The 22,085-nt window shown below is 36.0% G+C and overlaps 1 protein-coding gene across 1 annotated transcript in view; it reads left to right on the top strand.

Annotated features, from left to right (window-relative positions):
- LOC128204926 (neo-calmodulin-like) overlaps positions 1–22,085 on the top strand; it is a 363,327-nt gene that overhangs the window by 271,123 nt on the left and 70,119 nt on the right. The gene's annotated exons all lie outside the window — the stretch shown is intronic.

The following is a 22,085-nucleotide window of genomic DNA, read 5'->3' as shown; positions in this document are numbered from 1 at the left end:
GCTCTTTGGTATTGTGACCCTTTCTGGTGGTTGTCAAACCTTGCCTAGTGCAACGAGCTCTTTGGTATTGTGACCCTTTCTGGTGGTTGTCAAAGCGTTCCTAGTGCAACGAGCTCTTTGGTAGTGTGACCCTTTCTGGTGGTTGTCAAAGCGTTCCTAGTGCAACGAGCTCTTTGGTATTGTGACCCTTTCTGGTGGTTGTCAAAGCGTTCCTAGTGCAACGAGCTCTTTGGTATTGTGACCCTTTCTGGTGGTTGTCAAAGCGTTCCTAGTGCAACGAACTCTTTGGTATTGTGACCCTTTTTGGTGGTTGTCAAAGCGTTCCTAGTGCAACGAGCTCTTTGGTATTGTGACCCTTTCTGGTGGTTGTCAAAGCGTTCCTAGTGCAACGAGCTCTTTGGTATTGTGACCCTTTTTGGTGGTTGTCAAAGCGTGCCTAGTGCAACGAGCTCTTTGGTATTGTGACCCTTTCTGGTGGTTGTCAAACCTTGCCTAGTGCAACGAGCTCTTAGATATTGTGACCCTTTCTGGTGGTTGTCAAACCTTGCCTAGTGCAACGAGCTCTTTGGTATTGTGACCCTTTCTGGTGGTTGTCAAAGCGTTACTAGTGCAACGAGCTCTTTGGTATTGTGACCCTTTCTAGTGGTTGAAAAAATCGGGTCTTGTGCGACAAGCTCTTAGTTATTGAGATCTTTTCTTATGGTTGTATAAACTTGTTTAGTGCCACGAACTCTTATGTATTTTCTGTTTGTCTCGAAAACCTTATACAGTTGGCATTTTTTCCCCTGAAAAGTGGTTGGAATTATAAACTTAATAAAGCCATGGACTTATAGGTTTATAGGTCCGTGATAAAGCGACTATACGAACAGCAACTATACAGAATTTCCCAGATGTCATTTTTTTAATTGAATCATGCAGTTTCTTTTAGTTCAGTACATTGTATAAGATATATAAAATACATATAGTATTACAATCGGAACACCTCGGCTATTATCTAACAGATCCCGAAGCTTGCCGGAGAAGGCCGAGTTGTTACGATTAATAGTATATATACTGCTGTAACAGGTTTATAAAGATTATATTCTCGAACCTTTGTCAGAAAATGTACAGCGTAAAAGAAGGACTTCAAACTATATTGATTCGTTTACAATCGACTACCAACGGTATTATTATTGGATGTTCCTAGCAAAAGCACTTGGTAATGAATGTATTTGCTTCTATAATCTTGCTCCAGATGATCAATTATTCAAAGTACTTGTCAGGTTTCACTTCTATAAATCATACAGACAAGGATTGTACATAGTTAAAAAGTTTTAATTACATAATGCTATGTAGAAGTCATGTTAAGTTTATTCCCTGAATCGTAAGCTGTTGTTTTGTTAAACATTGAAAAGTTCTTTAATCAATTTGAAGAAGTTTTATATTTCGAACCCAAACCTTGACTTATTTTCTTGTTAAATACTACTACTTCTACTACTCCTGCTGTTGCTGCTGCTTCTGCTACATCTATTACTACAACTACTATAACAACTATACTACTTCTATTACTGCTACTGCTACTACTACTACTACTACTACTACTACTACTAGAAACTGCTACTACTCTTCGTAAAAAGAGAAAAAGTGATGTCTTTTCACAAAGCACTTTATTGATAACAAAACAACTTCAATCAAAAAATGCACCAACATATATTTTGTTACAAAATACTATACATGATATAAACAATCGAAAAACAAACAAACAACTAATCCGTTGTGTCGAACTCGCCAGGGCCGTCGAGATAACTTTGAGTATAAACATATTTTATTTTATTATTTTAATTTTGCTATTCAACATACAATAATAGACTTTAAGTGAGGGCGTAGCCCAAACGAAGACATCCGGTAGAAGGCAAAGATTGATGCCTACTATTAAATAATAAATACTTAAATTGGGCGGCGGCTTTACCCTAACACTATCCCTAACCTGAGTGACGTATATAATTAGCACGGCCCTCGTCTGCTACCGGATGTCAAACAAGCTCGTTTGTATGCGCTTCCAGCCGCTATCGCAATCGTTACAACTCGGCAATCTCCAGCAAGCTTCGGGATTGACAATTCTATTGGGTAATGGTCGAGGTGTTCCGATTGCCGCTAACTTAGACACAACTCGAGGTGACTCGAGGAGTACTGTACACACTACATATATTAATCACAATGTGAAGAGGTTTTTTTTGTATTCGTTTCTAGTCATTTCTTAGGATGCATACCAACAAAAAAGTTCGATTTACTGATTAGGCCTATATAAATTAATTGCTAGATTTTTATCCAAAACTTTGTTTAAATGGGGGCTGGGGGTGACACTTTATTTATTTATATTTTTCATAGATGACTGTTTCACCGTTGAATATGTGTTCACGCTCTTTCTTGTTGCATAAGAGGGCATATACAAGTGTTTATGCACGTAACAATTTCCTGTTTTACTTGTGGATGTTATACATCATTCGGAACTCCTCGGCCATTATTTTCAAAAACAACCTCGGATGTATATGGTCGGTTTACATACTTAAAAAGTGGTACGTTTAAGTCCGCTGCAAATAGATCGCGTAGTAATCTTATTTAGTAGTTAAAATTTATGACTTAACTCTTGTGAATCATAATTATGTTTGCAATAATACACTTCACTGGCAATCAATTTAAACTGAGAGCAATGAATACAACTCTTAAACACTACATTTAATTAATGCTTTTATTCAAAAAAATACGGACTACTTCAACAGATGTACCGGCATACATCCGAGGTTGTTTTTGAAAATAATGGCCGAGGAATTCCGAATGGTTATACATCGACACCGTAGGTATGAATAATCGCCTTTCCCGGAGAGTACCAGACATTCCCGGACAGTACCGCACCGATACGCAAATACAGACCCTCGTTCAGCATTTTTATTTGAGTCAATAAAATTTAAGGGGCGGCGGAAATAGAGGCGGCGGGCTGGGATGAAAATCTAGCAATTAATATGTAGTCGCCTTATTAACAATTAAATAAAGAACCTCTTTATATATCCTTGCAAATGTAAAAGTGACAATAACTTATAAAATGTCATCTGAACAAATACCATTATGTTATGTGTACCTAGTGAGGGTGGCGGGCAAACCTGCCTCCCGCTTTATAAACTTGTCTTAGTTTTTAATTAATATCGGAGATTTTTTTAATACATCATCGGATACCTCCGATACACACTACGGTATGCTTCGTTGTGTATGAAGTGTTACGGAAGAAAGTACCGTGGTTGCCGACGATGCTATTAATAGGATATACCAGAATGCATCATTTTAGATAACAAAATGGCCAAAATAATATTCGGGAGTCCCATGGCCTCTAAATCATACTTAAAGGGTCTAGACACCAGATGGCCCTAATATCGGCAAATACAGTCCTCAAAACAAGCCTAGAATAGTAAATAGGAGCTAGCATGAGGCCGATAATACATCACTTTACATGATTTAAAGAATATTTTGTCGCTGTCTCAGCTGATTTTACCTGTTTAAAAATAGGGCATAATGTTTTCCTAGGCTATATATAGTGTGTATATTTAGCATGTGAAAGTCACGTGATTAGAACAGATATAATACCGTCGCACTTTTTTTAAATTTATTGGTATTTTCGTGGTAGACAAACCCAGTAAATTTCGAATTGGAACGATGGGATACATCATAAGTACTGTTCAATGCGTTGTACAAAACGATATCATCGTTATGTTAGTTTTTGACATTGTTTTTTCTTGCAATTATATATTCTGCTGGTGTCTAGTCCCTTTAAACTATGTTTATATATTTGGTTCTGGGTGACGGGGCATACGTTCAAGTTACTCTTATTCAAAATAAATTAATATCCATGTATAACAAACATAAATTAAACTCGCTGTCCTTCATAAAAACATTGATTTCGAAATTTTGTTCATCATTTTCGGTATACTAGTATTAAAACAATTGTATTAATTGAGGGTATCTTATTCTGGAGTAAGAGTGCACCTTTAAGTGATAACCGTGATAAATACAAATGTGCAAGCTGCTTGAAAAAAAAATCAAACGTTCAACCCGTAACTCCATTAGGAACACCTCCGCCATTTTCCATCGAAAACAACCTCGGATGTATGCCGGTACATCAGTAGAAGTAATTTGTAAAATTTTAAAAACTAGTATTAATTAATTGAAGTGTTTTAATGTATATATTGCATAAATATTTATGATTCCCAATAGAGTCATTAAGTTGACTGCTAATTTGAAATAACTTCGTGATCTACTTGCATCGTAGTTGAACTGATTAGATTTCTGCAAACCGTACATATACATTCGATGTTGTTTTCGATAGAAAATGGCCGAGGTGTTCCAAATGCCTGTAACTCGTCATCATTCTGATAGTGAGCATCAAACAACAAATGCAGGGTTGCTCCTTCCTGAACACGATTCCGTTGAGCCGGTCTCACCGCTTAACACACTTGACGTAGTTTGTTCATAAGGCAAGATGTCATAAATATCCATCCGCATTTTGACCACTTTGGTCTTGATACGCTCCCCGAGGCATGTAAACATCTTCAAAACCTCCATCTGACACTCCCGAAACCATAGAACGTACAGAAACGGGTCCAGGATACAGTTGATGAGGGACACGCCTTCTAAGGATAGTCGAAGTTCGCTGATTCCTATCCCAAAGAATCTGATGAATACAATGATAAAGGCGTAACTTACGGAGGTGGCAAACACGACGAAGAGGTAGACGAGGACTAGCGACGTTGTTTTGAACCCTCGGACAATCTTGATTACTGAATTGAATGACAGTCTTCTTTCATCTTTCCTACTGCTCTTCTCCCTGACGATGATGAAAATCTTGAAGTAGCAAACTGTCGAAGTGAGGAGAACAACCATCACGAGCAGGGAATAATGAATGGTAACAATTTGGTTGCACTTTCCAGCGACGTAAAATATCTCATCTTTGAATCGAAAGTAGCATATTCCATACCGGACAAACATGAAAAATCCGGCAACGAAAACCCAGATACTTATGACAACAGTGCGTAACAAGCTTTGTGAGCAAATGCGCATGTACTTCATTGGTCGGTAAAACAATAGGAAACGTTCCACGGACATCACGGCAACCGTTGAATACGCTAACTGAAGCGTCACCGTTCCAAGGACGTTAATGTTTGTGTTATAAAACGGGTCAAGTACAAACTTCCGACCCGAGGTCACGACAACGAAGACGCAATCGATCGTCAAGAGTCCCGTGGCCAAAAACTTGGCCGATTCTGGAGTTTTTCTCGATCTTCGTAATGAAACAATTGCCAAGATACTGGCTGTAACAGAGACAAGGCTAATTCCAACAAAGAGCGTCTTTATTCCCACATGATAATCCTCTACGTAAATGTCATTTTCACTATTTCTTTCCGAGGTTGTCACGTTAGAAATGTTTTTAACTGTGACAGAAACATTTGAATTATTCATTTCAACACGTCACAAAGTTGTATCAATTTTTTCAGATGCAATGCCTATGGACGCGTTTTAGGAATGACAACACTTCAATGACATTTGTTTTAAATAATTTGTCAACAGAGAAGTCGAGACTTCTGTCTATAACTTGTAACTGCAGAAACTTTGTGTACTTGTAATATAGTATGCCAATACATAACCAAGTCATCCTCATTCTGGCATACGGAATTTTCGATAAATGACAGTCGACAGTGGAATTTTCTGATAAAGCAAAGCACATTTTGTGATTTTTTATATTGTTTTATTATTATGTTATCATATTTTTTATTTAATGTGATTATTGTGATAACTTTATTTTACTATTGTGATATTCATATATAATAATAATAATAATAATAATAATAATAATAATAATAATAATAATAATAATAATAATTAGAAGAAGAAGAAGAAGAAGAAGAAGAAGAAGAAGAAGAAGAAGAAGAAGAAGAAGATAATACTGCTAATAATAATAATAAGAAGAATAAGAAGAAGAAGAAGAAGAAGAAGAAGAAGAAGAAAAAGAAGAAGAAGAAGAAGAAGAAGAAGAAGAAGAAGAAGAAGAAGAAGAAGAAGAAGAAGAAGAAGAAAAAGAAGAAGAATAATATAATTTTTTATATTTTTTTATAATGATAATTATGTAATTCTATGTTGACCCAGTAAAACATGAGTAAAATTTCTTTAATGAACCGTTCATTCTTTCTTTTTTAATATTTGTGGTAGTATACTTTTGAATTCAACTAGTTAAATTTGCATCCTTAAAATAAGCAAACCCCTTGTGATGTATAAGACATTTGGGTGAGTGAAGTCACACAGAAGTATTGTCACCAAATGATACATGTTTCAAAAGTTTTATGTTTTATTGGCAATATCGGCAATACATAACTTTTGTTTGCCAGTAATGCCAATAAAACTTATATGGTTTTGTTCATGGCAAAATGCTTATGGCATACTCATTTGACCATGAACAAAAACATATATATATATACATATGTGATGAACACAAGTTGAAAAGGCGACAAATATAAACTAATTTCAACAAGTACATAAAATGCATAACAAAATATTTCTTGAAATATTTCATATATCTACGAAGTGTTAACATTTGATTGTAATTTTATATCTTTTAAAATAAACATCAGAAATTGGCTCTAATAAAAAGAAAAACAGATGTAGGTGTCTCAGAAAGAACCAAGAACTTACTTTCAGGCCGGATTTTTACCGAAACAATTACGGGTTCCAGAATGGCGAAAACCGGGTGACCGGGCTTGCGTATAAATATGGGTCTTCTTGGTAAATAACTTGGCCACTAGCTCAAATATTATGTTTTCTAAATTGCATCGTCAAATAAAAAATCTTTATTATTTTATCTGAGAACATTGAGCACCGACATAAAACATGCGCTCAGGTCATGGATATATACTTATCACTGAATTCTTTGTTTAGACCTGTTTCATCATGAGCTTAATCAGCATCGGTTATTTGCTGTTTTATCTGACAGTATCAGCGGAGTTATTACCCTTGACTTACAAAAACGTAGTATTTTCAGCTTGTGTAATTTTACTTACAGTCCGAAAAAATGTTAATTAATTGAAATGTGTACTGTCTTGTAATAAGTAAATTGCATGCGACAATAGTCCATTTCACTCCGACAAACGCTTTCCTAACATAAGGTCGACTTGCCAGTTACATACTGGCAGAAATACATTTATAGAACGCATAAATTAGAGGTTTGAACTTGTGTAATGTTGCCCACATATTTCTTGGTTGGTGGTTGTAAAAATCGATTTAAAGCAGGGGTCAGTTTTTAACGCTGAAAAAGGGAAAGTCTACAGTTTGGGGTGGTAAACGATTTATTGAGCTATTCGTATTGCATGTTATAAACAACATATAAACTTACTAAAGTCGATGAAATATGACCAAAAAATTGACTTAATTTGGCATTGAATACCACTTTTGAAAGGTTTTCAACCAAAAACAACTGAGGAAGGGTCATTTATTTAACGGTCGGGTTAAACGTAAAATAATGAAATGCCATCTCTTGAAAAATGACCCCTGGGGTCAGTATGCAACAGGGACAAAATTTAATGTCACACCGTCATCCAGTCTAGGACATACGTATAGGTGGTATTTAACACTCGTGTTATGAGCCATGTCCAGCAAAAGGAAAAACACGTTTCAAGTTTTACGAGCTGAAACAGATGTACTTCATGTTCAAGGAAAATATCACCTCATTATACATGTAGTAAGCTTTTAAATCAGTTACCAAATGCAAACACTCAAACTTTTATTGATATGATAAAAGGCATATTAAGTAGATTTGCCTTACCAAATCAAGTGAGTTGTGATAATTACACATGCTATGCTAGTCATGAATTCAAGAAATTTGCAAATAATTTGAAATCTGATCATGTAATGGATGATCCATATCATTGCCAATCGAATGGATTAACAGCGAAATGTGTCGGTAGTGTTTAAACGGATTCTGTCGAAATCGTTGGCTGATGGTCAAGATCCAATTATAGGTATACCTTATCACAGAGCTACGCCATTGGAATGTGAATACTGACCAGTAATGTGCAGACAATTGAGATCCATAAAACACACTACCACGGTAATGGTTACACCCAAAATAACAAAACCCAACCATGCGGGTGTCAAACACTTTTTGTCTAAACAGATACAGAAAGAAAAAGAGTTTTCTGATAAGAACGCCAAGTCTTTACAGCAAACGATGATTTCTGATTCAGTCTGAATAAGGTAAGGTTAATTGTAAAAACCAGCAACTTGAATGACGAAACACATTGAAAGGTCATTTACTGTCCACATGGTGGTGAATATTTATAAAATAGTCTTCAACTATTGAAAACAAATGAAATATATCAAACTCCCATGATTGTTGATTCATGATTTGGAAATTTTGCCAAATCCAATCTCCAATGAAAATTCACTTGCAGTTGGCGCTAGCGGGAAAAACAGTGAAAATGTTGCTCAGTGAAACCCTGCGTATGTTCATTGAACGTTCCAAGGCGGTACCCCAATCTTTGTCAATAGACTCTTGTTTGTTTTATATTGAGGTTGTGCTTCTCTCTTCCGTTCTTCGTTTTTGGCCATCATCTCGAACTGTAAATACTTTGTCAATTAATTTTGGGACGAGTGTGAGGTGGTGGGCATACAAACTAGTATTAGCCACTAGTAGTAAACTCATGTTCCAGTGAACTCGTGTTTCACTGACTGTCCCAATAATCGATGTTTATTTTGTATGTGGAGTTTATACGTTTTTGTCTCTAGTTCATTGCCTTTTGAGTCTTTGTCTTGTGCCTCTAAACATGGTTTTAACCATTTATGAATTTTCGACTTCTGAGCTTGTCCCTGTTTCATTGTATTATTGACCGACATAGTTTTTGCCAATGTTGGACAAGATGCCTCTCTAAAGGGGGCAACATTCATTTTATTATACCAATCAAACCTCGCAGATGTGGTCTGATACAAAAATATAAACAAAGCGCTTAAACAATGAAACGGTAAAAGGTAAATTCCGTATTGCATCGTTCATTGACGTAAGCGGATAAAATGTGCGCTAGCGGGTAATAGTGTGCGGTAACAGTGAATATGTTTTTTTCGCTGAAGTTTACTATATATTGTGTAGGGAATAAAAGGAGTGAGGTACAATAACCTAGTTTGATGAACAAAACGAACATTTATATACGTACATGCTCATCATTAAATCTGGATGGAAATGAATTATCGAGCCCACGCCTGTTGTATGTCATTATTGAATCACATATACGACAGTAACACGATTTATTATATTTTATAATTGGTCATTATGTGAATAAAGGAAGGAATGTTCATGTCAAATACTAGTAATAACTGTGAATAGACAATGTGTTCGGTATCATATCTGGTATTGTGATTTCAGTGTAGAAATAATATTCACTAATAGGTAACTACTTGTTGTTAATTGGTTATTTCTGAAATTTCGAGGCCCAAATACAAACAATACCTGAAATTTGCGATTTCCTGTATATTTTTCTTCTTTAAACATTGGCCTTGTTCATCTTGAATACAGAAGTGATGGAACAGTGGTAAATATGTGTAATTCTTTAAAAAAAACTATATTCTTACGCACTCAATTATCCGATTTGTCAAAAACCAGTAGGTTTGAGCTTGTTTTTATAGCTTTTCACACAAGTATTTATACTTGTACATGTAGCTCAAGACAGTCTCCAAACGTTCTATTCCTTTGAAAAGCGTATGACCAACTGTTAATAACTATCTGCTTATGGTTCGACTAAATAATTATAAAACATCTATTTGATTTCCTATTTCATGTTAACATACAACTCTAATCTCTTTGAGGTCAAGGTCGTTTCAAGGTAAACCCATCATGCGCAATTTCCTGTCTATTTTCTAAAAAATGGTGTTCTTTCTAACGAAACGGCTTCTTACGTCTATAAGAGGACACTTTTGAAGAAAAACTCGTACTGCATCTATTACTTGGATTTGATAAACTCTAAGCTCTGAGCTGACGTAGAACATCATTCTGGGGTTAATGCATATAATGCCATAATAGGATATATATAACACCTTATTTCCTCGGGTAAAGCCCCTCTACGGCATGAGTGGAGTAAGTATACGGCCTACTGTAGCCTTAATTTAGATTGTTTGTCCCTACTCATCTTGTATAAATTTGTCACTGATTGGGACAGGGTGTAACCAACATTAGATATTTGGTAGACAATGGATGCTCAGTCATAACCGATCTTGAATTTATTTGGCACTTATTGACATTGATAATGTAGCCCAACTTCGGGTTTATTGAGGATACAAGGGGCCTAAGCATATCAACGAAAATTTGCGAACGCCTTTTCAACGTACAAGGCAAGTCCATTGATATGTATTATTCAGCATTTCAGTTTAATTTTATAATGCGAGGGCATTTGCAAAATAATGAATTCATGTATGTGTTAAGAAGAACAGTCTTTCAATCGGGTTTTAAACATCAAGAGAAATGAGATCATGTTACCAACCCCGTCCGCCTAACATGCATGGCCGAAACCTTGTTCAAATAATAATTGTTTAACAACACTAGCACACGTGTTTTCCTAGCATCAACAAGAGTTGAGCATTTTATAACACTGTTTTTGGGTGTCTGTGCGGTTGTAACTTGGTCAGTTTAATCAAATATTTAACAAAATGTGTCATATAAATCACATTAAGAGGGTGTCTGCCGCATTCACTCGTGTACCTTGCTGGAAACATTTAAATTGAAACAGGCAACACGCTTAAAAAACTTAACATGTACACGTTCAGGCCTAAATGACAGGATGGAGTAGCAACCTGCTTGCCCTTTTCTTACACCCTGCTGTGCCCTTTTGTTTGACAGAGTCATTTTTCGGAAATAAGTATAAAAATAATAAATACTAAGGTAAAGATAATGCCTAAGGTATTCGAAACAAACTGTTAGTATTGAAAGTAGTTACAACACATACACAATAAAAATTAAACATTGGACATTGCATGTGCCCCATTAAGGCTCATTCAATGCACATCAGAAGTGCATTTCCTGACATAGCACCCTGACCTTTTCAAATTCTGGCTGGAGCACTGAATCTATATAGAGAGAGTATACACGTAATTCTATCAGATCAAATTAGTTGACAGCAAGTAGTATAATGCATTAAGAAACAGCACGTATTTTGTCTGTTAAATGTAAATCAAAGATTTTGTAGTTATGTGATCATTAACAGGCGGAACTAATGCATTACCAGGATATACAAGTTCTTTGATTTCTTATAACTGAATCATTTTGGTGACTATGGTAAATGCCAAGGGTATTGTCTAGGCGTTCACCCTTTTGTTTTTTTCTTCCAGTTGAAAACAAGATCTAGACTTCTTGTAAAATTTGTCTTTTGTTCAGGTTTTTCTCCCCATTTCGTACAATAATAACCTATATAGTCCATTATATGGTGACGAGTGTCAAATGACATATGAACGAAAATTTGCGAACGCCTTTTCAACGTACAAGGCAAGTTCATTAATATGTATTATTGAGCATTTGACATGGTTTTTATTTATGATATGAATAGCCTTTGCATAATTATCAATAAATTCATGTTAGTGTTGAGAAGAACAGTCTTTAAATCGGGTTTTAAACATCAAGAAAAATGAGATAATGTTACCAACACCGTCCGCCTAACATGCATGGCCGAAATCTTGTTCAAATGATGATTGTAATTACACCACTGGCCCGAGTTGGTTTCCCATCATCCTGAGTTCGCAGCATTTTATAACACTGTTTAGAGTATATGTGCGGTTGTAACCCTGTCGGTTTAATCCAAAATTTAGCACAATCGCATAAAGAGTGTATCAGTCGCATTCGCTCAGTGCCATCTTGTTGGAAAGATTTAAACTTAAACAGGCAACACGCTTAAAAAACTTGTACTCGTTCATTAGTTTCGCAATACCTATATCCCCATATTCCGGCTGCACCACTGGATCAAACAGCTTGAAGGCATCTGTATGTTTCAAGTAACCAAAACGTCTTTGGAATATACATATATCGGCAACTGCTTTTGTTGCTTAACGACAAAGTTTCTCTTGGGTTTTAGACCATAATAGGGTTAGTATAAAAACACCTATTTTATTTAGGCAGTCGTAACAAGTCGGCCATATCCGGATGTGAGTGAAGTTAGCAGCACAGCAGCATAGCAGCAAGCTGCCAGCAGCAAGTTGATATGCTGCTGGCAGCTAGCTGCTATGCTGCTGGCAGCTAGCTGCTACATTTTTTAAATATGAATATAATAATTTATATGAACTATATACTACTTTAGTTAATCATTGTATGCTTTCCAGCTGTTTATAGGAATATAAATAGTGGTAAGAAAAAATGATATTTTACTGTTTTAGCTTAATGTTTGGTAAACTTTTGATTACTTCGGGTCTTTTTGATAAGCGGTCCACCAACACAGTTATTTTCTTGTGAAAGAACAATTTCTCGGGCCAACGGGACCATACCAACTAAACGTAATCTTTATTTATAGTAAGGAAACTACAATGCCTAAGATTTGACTACCATTACGAGTAGGTATGATAAATGTTCAAATACCATGCGGACGAAAAGTGCAGGGATGAACTAGGCCACGAGCCCTACAATGTGTGCTATTTCGATAGTTGGAGCTTTTGTCCTGAGTAGGCGAAAATAGAGCTCGAAAATCGAAATTTGCTGCTGTAAAAGCCATTTTGGGGACGCACTGACCCGAAAATTCGAGTAAGGGGACCATAACGAAAAGTGCAGGGATGAACTAGGCCACGAGCCCTACAATGTGTGCTATTTCGATAGTTGGAGCTTTTGTCCTGAGTAGGCGAAAATAGAGCTCGAAAATCGAAATTTGCTGCTGTAAAAGCCATTTTGGGGACGCACTGACCCGAAAATTCGAGTAAGGGGACCATAACGAAAAGTGCAGGGATGAACTAGGCCACGAGCCCTACAATGTGTGCTATTTCGATAGTTGGAGCTTTTGTCCTGAGTAGGCGAAAATAGAGCTCGAAAATCGAAATTTGCTGCTGTAAAAGCCATTTTGGGGACGCACTGACCCGAAAATTCGAGTAAGGGGACCATAACGAAAAGTGCAGGGATGAACTAGGCCACGAGCCCTACAATGTGTGCTATTTCGATAGTTGGAGCTTTTGTCCTGAGTAGGCGAAAATAGAACCCGAAAATTCGACTGAGGGAACTTTAGCGAAAAGTGTAATGTTGAACATTCTTCGTTGAACGCTCCTTTGGCTCATGTTCAGCTAGGCATTGTCAGGTTCATTCGAAACAATCATGGTTATTTAAAACTCATTAAAAAGTATATGTACCTGAATTCCAGGCAGGGATCTATTCTGCATGTCAATGGAGATTTATTAACGCCGGCTAGTAGACAACAGGTTTGAATCCTAGGCGCTGATTTGCAATTGAAGTGGGTCCGTCTAGCGCAGGTTCGAATTAAAATTGCCGAAAATAAAACAAACAATAGGCGAATAACACCTGCTCAACAAAAACAATAGCTTTATATATTTAGAGACAGATATTTACATTTATTGCTTTATACTAAGAAATTTGCAATCCCCAGTTCGCATCTAACGACAAACATTCTAATGCCGAGCAAACTATTGACTAATACCGTACATACGTATCAACGGAGGGTACACAGAGGTAACATTTTGGATGGTATAAAAGGTACGGAGTGTAAACAGTGTTTAAGTAGAGGGGGACAGAGGGCGTTTCATCAAGCAAATTCTGTGTCACAGATTTGCACCAAAAAGTTTTTTTCTGTAACGAATCTCAGGACATTAATCTAATAGAATTTGTTACGCTTTGATGTCATAATTGTAAAAAAGTACCAAAATGTAAAAAAAAGATTGTGTCCGAGACTGGGTTCGAACCCGCGTCGCCAAAATTGAAATTCGGCGTCTTCCTTACTGAGCTACCATAACTATGGGAGACTTAATTAAATTATAAAGCTATATCGATAGTATCACGTGATAACACCGACTAGCCAATCACAAATAAGGAATGAATTCTACCTGGTAGACATACCCAGTAATCTTTTTTTAATGGTAAAATACAATATAACTGCTAAACTTAAATAAATTGTACACTCACTCACTCACTCACTCACTCACTCACTCACTCACTCACTCACTCACTCACTCACTCACTCACTCACTCACTCACTCACTCACTCACTCACTCACTCACTCACTCACTCACTCACTCACTCACTCACTCACTCACTCACTCACTCACTCACTCACTCACTCACTCACTCACTCACTCACTCACTCACTCACTCACTCACTCACTCACTCACTCACTCACTCACTCACTCACTCACTCACTCACTCACTCACTCACTCACTCACTCACTCACTCACTCACTCACTCACTCACTCACTCACTCACTCACTCACTCACTCACTCACTCACTCACTCACTCACTCACTCACTCACTCACTCACTCACTCACTCACTCACTCACTCACTCACTCACTCACTCACTCACTCACTCACTCACTCACTCACTCACTCACTCACTCACTCACTCACTCACTCACTCACTCACTCACTCACTCACTCATTTCCTACACAACGGGACCCTTACTAACACATTGCGGTTTCCCTGCGTAACACGGAACAATGTATACCAGTGTATGATTTAAATGTTGTTCATATCATGTATGCTGTCAAATATAACACCAAATTACCTGACTTTATTACAAAATTCAAAACCTTTATAACATGTGTGTACGGGAAAGGGTACATTACCGTATACCCATAATGTACAGGAATTGTTACTATTCCGTACACTCAGTGTGCACGGGAACTGGTTTATTTCCGAACATCCATATAATGCGGGAATTGTACAAGCCCGTATATTCATCGTGTACGGGAATAGTGTAATCTCATACTCTCAGTGTACGGAATAGCATAAATTCCCGTATTTTCAACATGTTTGGAGACCGTTCATGCCCGTACACTCAAGATATACAGAGATGTACCGTACATCCATCAAAATAGTATAAGTACTAGTCGTTAGTCAATCAACTCAGTATTGTCCGAATTATTTATTTTTATAATTTAGACCTCTTTTAAATTTCATCAAAAGCTATCGAAACCCATTAAAGCATTAAATTTTCTACAAAGGTAATTTTTACTGACACCATCCTGTTTTTTTACGAAACAGTGATATGTTTAATTTCATATTATATGTGCTATCAAATTAAACCCCCAAAGACCTAAATTGGCTACAGAATTCATTGTTTTTGTTATAACACGGATGTACGGGTTAGTGCACGCCCATACATCGAATCCCGTATACTCAAGATGTGCGAGTTTTATGAATATACGAATCCGAACACACCCGTATACTCAACATCCCGTACACTTACCGTACAAATTGGATGTACGGGTTTCAGTATATTCCCGTATATTAAACCATTTTCCGCAGTGTAACATCTTCAATCCGTTAAAGTTAGTCCAATATAGCCAAGAGACATTCGGAGCTCCTCGGCCATTTTTATCGAAAAAGATATACGTTATTCTGCTCAATCGTTTAAGACATTCGAGAGGACAATGAGAGGGAAATACTTATGATTAACACCTTTATTGTTTATGGGATTTTCATAAGTAACTAAGCTTGATTGGTTATAATTTGGCGATTATCTCGTAATTACTTTTTAATATCAAATATGTATTTCTAGAAATGGAACTTGATTTTGATATTTTAAATATTTATATTTAATAACTCCTTCAGAGAAGATAAACAGTTAATTGTGTCAATTTAAAGAACACCCGCATAATATTGTCCCGTATAGTTCCGAAAAAAATACAATTATATTGACCTTGAGTGTTCATTGTATTGACTTCTGCCTAGTTTAAGGAATATTTGCCATGATAATCCACTGCCGTGCATCTTCTCAATATTACACTGGTGTCACAGTAGGGGCCATTTCCTGTGTATTTGTTAATTGGCTCCGGGCCTTTTAGGTTGACACTTTTCGAGTAGATTATCCTACTAATACATATAAACAATATACACAGCTATAAATGGATTAATTGTATAAACCAAAATAAATATGACTGATAAGCCTTTAAACTGTGATATAGCATTTATATTTAAACCCATTTTAAATGCATGATCACCATTGTTATATCCAAATTGTGAAGCATCCTTTGTTAAAATATATTGGTGGGCTACTATATATAACATCACTCTTGTTCTTATTCAAAGGCATTGTATTAATACTGTTATTACCGTTTGAAAGCAACAACAACAAAAGAAAAGAAAAGTCCAATTCTATAATAACACCTTCATAACTGCACGGCTGGATTCCCAGATCGGAGAACTGCTAAGCAGCACAAGGCCATTAATATAACTTTTGTTATGACTTTGTATTAATATGTTCGTGTATATGCTTATGGATGTGTGCGTGTGCGCGCGCGTGCGTGCGTGCATGTAAGTGTGTTTGCGTTTATTCATCGGTTCTGTATTGTGTGACTTTTTGAATTGCTATTCGTAAATATGGTTGGTATTATTTTACTTTGTACTGTGATGATAAGAAATATTACTGTGTCTCAAGCATTTAATGATTTTTGCCTATCAATTATATAGTTAATATGTTTTCATGAAAAAGTTTAAACATTATAATAGGGTCATACAAGAGTAAATTAAATCAGTAGGGTACTTATTTAATAAAACAAGAAAGGACTTTTTTTCAAGAAGGACATTTGCAGATACAAAGTCACCAGGGTTCCCCCTGGGTTCTAAAAAGTTGTCGCCACTTTTTCGCGGGGGTTAAGGGGGCCGCGATAGGCCCCCTTACGGGTCCAGGGCAGCGCCCTTGTGGGGGCGAAGCCCCCTGAAGCTCATGGGGTTTAAGCATTTTAAGAGCCTTAAATTGCATTTAATTAGCACATTGTCGTGCAAAAACATAACATTTTGTTGTACATGAAGCACAAGATATTAATAGCAAATTGTTATTCTGTTGACAAAATTCATTGTATATATGGACTAGTATATAAATAAAAAAATATTGCAAAAAATGTGACATAAACATCAATATGTTGATTTCAGTCTAATGCCTGCATACAATAAAAGAATACATTTGTGAAATTATGAGATAAATTTAAAATAAATGGAAACTCAAAGAAATATACATTGTCAAACTAGGGCCATAACTTTCCTAATAGAAATTTGTCTACCTACTCTTTACTCCAGCCAACATATTAGGAGCCTTATCAAATGGGGTTTAATCCTATTTATTTGATTTCTGTTAATCTTTTTGACACTTTTTGAACTCTTAGAATGCTGCATTTATAGCAATTGCGACAAAACCGAAAGCAAGTCTATTTTTAGCGCGTAAACGTCATTACGAAATTTGCATATCACGTGACTTTCCGACAACATAAAATTCTATGATTTGCATATTTAAAACTAACACGATAATTATGCAACAACAAGGCTGTTGAGCTAAATATTAAAATTGTTTGCTAATAAGAGACATAACAGTTAAAGGATGTCATTGTTTATCCGTGAAAGCAATAAAATTCTGCAATAATTAGCGAGGTGTTGACTGGGCCGTGACTGCTTGCCCTAATTATCGGATTAATTTTTGTTGTCGCACCAGCAGATGCGCTTGATTTATGACAGTGACAGAATCGATTATCATGCAGGCCGCATGGTCACCACTTACGTCATTTAAGAAAATATTTTAGAAAAAAATCGTTGTCGCCATAAATTCGCCAAATTTGAAAAGTTGTCGCCACTTTTGCGATTTTGTCGCAAATGGCGACAATGGCGATCGCCAGCGGGAACCCTGAGTCACACGGTGCAAGATTCCTCCTCGTATGCGACCGCGCACCCCGGTTTAGTGAGTGTAGGATGATATCCTCCCCCCCGGATGATTGCCCCCAGACATTAGCCCCTAGGACCATATCCCCCCGGATGATAGCCCTCCCAGACAATAGCCCCCCAGACAATAGCCCCCCATGCATATATATAAATGACTTTACATATATACACTCTTTTAAATTTGCATATTCATAAAACTCATAAAACATAAAAAAAATGCCATTTAGTGGTCCTTTTCTGGTTCTCTATACAGACTTGTGAATCAAGTGTTCAGCGAACAAAACCTATAGTAACAGTTCAAACAGTGCATTTGCAAATGTCCCTATTACCATCTAACAGAATTGTAGTGTTGAAGGGTACAATGAAGGGTGGCCAATGTTGTGGGAATTAGTGTTACAAGTTCGAGTTTGACTTGTAAAAATAGTCCTCACAATTTCGAGTCATTGAGGTTTGAGAATATCATACAAAATTGCTTAAATAAACTGGTTATAATATGCATTTTAATATTGGGGGGATATCGTCCGTGTTTCACTAAGACGTGGGGGGGGGGGGCTATCTTACGGGAGGGCTATGGTCCTAGGGGCTAATGTCTGGGGGGCAATCATCCGGGGGGATATTATCCGTACCTCCGGTTGAGTAGTGCAGCTTCACCGAGCCCGTGCCACACTGTCTTAGCGGCACGTGCATTTGACCAGCTTGTGGTATTAGCTGACATAACTGCGAGTCGCTGTTTAAGTACAGACAAAGTTTTATCGTTCAAATGACTCAAGTCAAATTAAGATGTTAAAAGTTGGTTCTTTATTAATTCCCCTTTTACGTTTAATTGTCACGTTCGGCTATTGATATAATATACCAATATTATTTAATAGAAGAAGTACAAAGATCCTAGTTAATTCTCTAAGTGTTTCCATTACAAAGGGTCTTTTCCTGTATATGTCAAATTTGGGAGTAGTCGGTCCCTGCTAAAATTAAAATGAAATATGGAATCATTGTTGTGACTCGGAGACCTATGCATATCTCTGATTAGAAATAAGAGATGTCTAGTTGGTTTGGTTTTGGTTATTTTAAATGCAAATCAGGCATTGCCTTTTGAAGCACACACTAGTTAACTATAAATGTCAATATATGAGCATACTTTCTTAACATGCACTAGTTCACAAAGCCAAAAGTAACGCCAAATCATTGATATCCTCATTAACATTGTTATTATTTATGGCCTTTCTCAAAAAAATGTTTGCATTGGTGGGCCGCTCATGAAAAAAACAAACCTGCCGTAATCAAAATTTACCAAATAAGCTAAATCAGTAAAATCTTTTTTTTCTTACTCCTATTTGTATTCCTATAAACAGCTGAAATAAAACAAAAAAACAATTATATACTATTGTATTATAGTAAATATATATTATTATATTCATAGTAAAAACGCAGCAGCTAGCTGCCAGCAACACAGCAGCTAGCTGCTGTTGCTGCTAGCAGCTTGCTGCTATGCTGCTGTGCTACTAACTTCACTCACATTACAAGGTGTTCCGATTGAGGATTTGGATGTAGGTTGTGCTTGCGATTGATCTCCATTCCAGAAAGTTTTGTACAAAAACAAATCAGTATAATATGCAAATATTTTATTTGTTCGCGCGTTTAGGAAATATTTTTGATGACGTACAATGGTCTCTCTATGGTGTTTGAAGTTGTGTATGTGGTGTTTATACGTTTGTGCCTCAGGTTTATTGTCGTTGGTCTTGTGCCTTGTACCTCTAAACAGGATTATTTTTTAAAATTTCAACTACCGGTCTTCTCCTTGTTGATTTCATTGTATAATTCATGTTTCTAACACAGGGAGTCCAACAATTTATTTTGCGGAATTTTAAGTGAGGGCCAAACGTGTAAGCTCCTCTCTGTTTTTAACCTATGTTTCTAGATGCCTTAACATGTATAAGCTTAGCGATTGTTTGTTTACAAAGTGAAAATAGAAAAATTCGTGACTTGAAACTATGTTTTTAAAAGTCAAAATAAACCATTATTTAGCAGTTTTTATCGAGTGTTTGCATCTATTTTTTTTCGGCGTCTTGTGCACTTAACATGGGTTCTCGTTTATGGCCAATTTGTTATGTTTAAACACCTTTTATGTTTGCGTTGGAAGTATTATGCAGTTTTTGTTCGCTGTAGAATCAGAACGACTCGAGGAACATAGGTTTATATGGGTTAAAAATGAAGGAGCTTACACATCTGGCCTCCGGGTGGGCGTATTTATATTGCGATAAAAGTGATATCAACTTACTTGACGGGTCAAAACATCATACGAACACACCCAAATACTTAGACTCCGCCATTTTGTTCCACATCGAACATGTCCCTCACTTAACGCTCCGCAAAAATAAATTACGTTAAACCCCCCTGTTACGGTATATACGGTTATATATATATATATATATATATATATATATATATATATATATATATATATATATATATATATATATATATATATATATATATATATATATATATATATATATATATAGTAACTTCCGTAAGCATGTAAACGTATATTCACTTAAATCAACCTACATATGTAATTCTACCAGATCAAATTAGTTGCCAGCAAGTAATATAATACTTTAAATAGGAAACAGCACACGTTTTGTTGTTAAAAGTAAATCAAAGAACAAAATAGTTATGAGTTCATTAACAGGCGGAACAAATGCATTGCCAGGATATACAATTTCTTTGAACTTTTAAAACTTAATTATTGTTGTGAACATGGTAAATGCCAATGTTATTGTCTAGGCTTTTACCCTTTCCTTTTTCTTTCGAGTTGAAACAAGAGTCAGACGAACTTTATGTGAAATATGTACTTTTTCACGATTTAGTAGTTCGTAAGTTTCATGTGAACTCAGTTCAAAAGGCTAATGTATTGGCCTTTTCCGCCCTCGCCATTTTTTACAATAATAACTTTATAACTATCGCCTATCGTATATACCTGGTCTGTCACGAGTCGTCGTGTAATACACAATTTTATTCAACGAATTCAGGAAATGTATTAATTAATAAGCAAGCCTTTTGCGAACTTATTAACATATTTCCTGGACGAGTTGAATAAAATGTCAATTCTTTTTATCACATGATTTTTGAATAAAAAAAAGCAAAAACGGTCTACCTGTTCAACGTTTTTATTTTGTTTTAAAGAAGAATGCATTCTAAGACGATATCAAATAAGAGTAATAACAAAAACACTATTCTTTGAGCGAAAAATCCTTTCTTTAAAGATGACGTCATAACTTGTAATATTCACATGACGTCATTTTCAGTTTCAACATATTAAGTTACGACTGTCGTTAAAATGTTTTTAATGAAATCAAGACGAAATAGTACGCTTTCTTCTTAAGATTTAGATGTAATTATACTACTGTATTCAAATACATGTAAAACTTCATTATAAATACAAAATGTGAAACAAATTAACACTTCTTGATAAACACACCTAGTTTTTATACAACTTATGTATATACTGTACTGTTTGTGGAGTTTTGTGTGAGTGTTTAATATAAGCCCTGTGCCATTAAACGGGGTTTATGTTTAAACTTTTGGCTACTGAGCATGTTTCTGTAGTTTTTCTTATAAATATTGCTATACTATTGCCAATTTACCAAATATTTTTGCCAAATATTTAATGTAAAACCATGCGGAGTTATATATGTTCTAGAAATAGAGCAATGTAGAACAGAAAAAAATACGTGAGGGCTGTATTAAACCGGACACAAGGTACAGCATGCATATATATATACATGTGTTGGCCCGTCATGGCGGTGCTCAAGCTAAATTTATACTTTTAAAAGTATATTTTGAAATAATAAAGACAAGTAGTTTATATTCCCGGGTATAATATATTGTCAGAGGTGTACACCAATGCAATCAAAAATTAATATCTACTACATTTAACAAGTACTAACATACGTACGATTCATACAGTATTTTAATGACTAGCAATCAAATCGAGCTAGAACACTTGTGAACGTTAGTGCGCATCACACATTCCTTTAGTAGAAATAACTATTAACATGAAAGCAAACTTGGTGAAATGTTCAATGTGATTGTTTTTTTTTTAAGAATTGTCATTGGCGCATGGTCGGGGCATCATTTTTTGACGATTTAGGACTTCCCCATGATTCCATAGCAACC

This window comes from Mya arenaria, chromosome 10 (assembly GCF_026914265.1).
Source record: "Mya arenaria isolate MELC-2E11 chromosome 10, ASM2691426v1".
NCBI classification, from domain to species: Eukaryota; Metazoa; Mollusca; class Bivalvia; order Myida; family Myidae; genus Mya; species Mya arenaria.
The sequence above is the reverse complement of the archived record's forward strand: the minus strand, read 5'-3'. Positions and strand labels throughout refer to the sequence as shown.